General features: G+C 35.3%; 1 non-coding gene across 1 annotated transcript; it reads left to right on the top strand.

Moving 5' to 3' along the window:
- Window positions 1-886: 886 nt before the first annotated feature.
- LOC112768495 (small nucleolar RNA R71) lies at window positions 887-994 on the top strand. Its single transcript, XR_003185914.1, has one exon. It is a non-coding gene; the product is annotated as a small nucleolar RNA R71 (small nucleolar RNA).
- Window positions 995-2,438: the final 1,444 nt, after the last annotated feature.

Below are 2,438 nucleotides of genomic sequence, written 5' to 3'. Positions count from 1 at the left end.
TGGTCTCTAGATAAGCCTCAGAGTCCTTTGGTTCCTCAGAGGGAAGCTCCTTATTGATCACTGGACGTCCCAGGAGGTCTTCCTCCTTGGGATTTGTGTTCTCCACTCCCCTTGTAGGTTCGGCCATGGTGCTTATGTCAATGGCCTTGCACTCTCCTTTTGGGTTCTCTTCTGTATTGCTTGGGAGAGTACTGGGAGGGATTTCAGTGATCCTTTTACTCAGCTGGCCCACTTGTGCTTCCAAATTTCTAATGGAAGACCTTGTTTCATTCATGAAGCTCACAGTGGCCTTGGATAGATCAGAGACTAGATTTGCTAAATTAGAAGCATTTTGTTCAGAGTTCTCTGTCTGTTGCTGAGTGGATGATGGAAAAGGTTTATTATTGTTAAACCTGTTTCTTCCACCATTATTAAAGCCTTGTTGAGGCTTTTGATCCTTCCATGAGAAATTTGGATGATTTCTCCATGATGATTTATAGGTGTTTCCATAAGGTTCACCTAAGTAATTCACCTCTGCTGTTGCAGGGTTCTCAGGATCATAAGCTTCTTCTTCATAAGAAGCCTCTTGAGTACTGTTGGATGCAGCTTGCATTCCATGCAGACTCTGAGAGATCATATTGACTTGCTGAGTCAATATTTTATTCTGAGCCAATATGGCATTCAGAGTATCAACTTCAAGAACGCCCTTCTTCATAGGCGTCCCATTACTCACAGGATTCCTTTCAGAAGTGTACATGAACTGGTTATTAGCAACCATGTCAATGAGTTCTTGAGCTTCTGCAGGCGTTTTCTTTAGGTGAATGGATCCACCTGCAGAGGTATCCAATGACATCTTAGATAACTCAGACAGACCATCATAGAATATATCCAGGATGGTCCATTCTGAAAGCATGTCAGAAGGACAATTTTTGGTCAGTCCTTTGTATCTCTCCCAAGCTTCATAGAGGGATTCACCTTCTTTCTGTCTGAAGGTTTGAACATCCACTCTAAGCTTGCTCAGCTTTTGAGGAGGAAAGAACTTGGCTAAGAAAGCCTTGACCAGCTTATCCCAAGAGTTCAGGATATCCTTAGGTTGAGAGTCCAACCATATTCTAGCTCTGTCTCTTACAGCAAATGGGAAAAGCATGAGCCTGTAGACTTCAGGATCTACTCCATTAGTCTTAACAGTATCACAGATCTGCAAGAATTCAGTTAAGAACTGAAAAGGATCTTCAGATGGAAGTCCATGAAACTTGCAGTTCTGCTGCATCAGAGAAACTAATTGAGGTTTCAGCTCAAAGTTGTTTGCTCCAATGGCAGGAATGGAGATGCTTCTTCCATGTAAATTGGAATTGGGTGCAGTAAAGTCACCAAGCATTCTCCTTGCATTATTATTATTTTCGGCTGCCATATCCTCTTCCTGTTCGAAAATTTCTGAAAGGTTATCTCTGGATTGTTGTAATTTAGCTTCTCTTAATTTTCTCTTCAGAGTCCTTTCAGGTTCTGGATCTACTTCAACAAAAATGTTCTTGTCCTTGCTCCTGCTCATATGACAAAGAAGAGGGTACACAAAAATAATTGCAATAGGGATCCTCTTTACCACAGTATAAAGGTCCTTATGTGAGTAGAAGAAAAGAAGAAGAGAAAATTCGAACACAGATGGAAGAGGGGGTTCGAATTTAGTGAGTGATGTGAAGGAAAGATGTTAGTATATCAATAAACAAATAGAAGAAGATGAGAGGGGGAAGTGAATTTCCGAAAACAATTTTTGAAAAAGAGTTAGTGATTTTTGAAAATAGTTTTTGAAAAATGTTAGTAGTTTTTCGAAAATTAAGATTTAAAAATTAAAATAATAGTTAATTAAAAAGAAATTTTGAAAAAGAAGGAAGAAATTTAGAAAATGAGAGAGAGAGAGAGAGTTAGTTAGGTGGTTTTGAAAAAGATAAGAAACAAACAAAGAGTTAGTTAGTTAGTTGAAACAAATTTTGAAAAGATAGGAAGTTAGGAAGTTAGAAAAGATATTTTGAAATCAAATTTTTGAAAAAGATAAGATAAGAAGATATTTTTGAAAAGATATGAGAGAAATTAGTTTTTGAAAAAGATTTGATTTTTTAAAATCACAATTAATGACTTGATTCACAAGAAATCACAAGATATGATTCTAGAACTTAAAGTTTGAATCTTTCTTAACAAGCAAGTAACAAACTTGAAATTTTTGAATCAAAACATTAATTGTTATTGTTATTTTCGAAAATTTGATATAAAATTAAGAAAAAGATTTTTTTGAAAAATATTTTTATAATTTTCGAAAATAACTAAGAAATTTGAAAAAGATTTGATTTTTGAAAAAGATTTTGAAAAAGATAAGATTTTCAAATTGAAAATTTGATTTGACTCATGAGAACAACTAGATTTTAAAATTTTTTTGAAAAAGTCAATCCAAATTTTCGAATTTGATG

Source organism: Arachis hypogaea, chromosome 17 (genome assembly GCF_003086295.3).
Source record: "Arachis hypogaea cultivar Tifrunner chromosome 17, arahy.Tifrunner.gnm2.J5K5, whole genome shotgun sequence".
Taxonomy (NCBI): Eukaryota; Viridiplantae; Streptophyta; class Magnoliopsida; order Fabales; family Fabaceae; genus Arachis; species Arachis hypogaea.
Note: the sequence above shows the minus strand (reverse complement) of the source record. Positions and strands in the feature narration are given on the sequence as shown.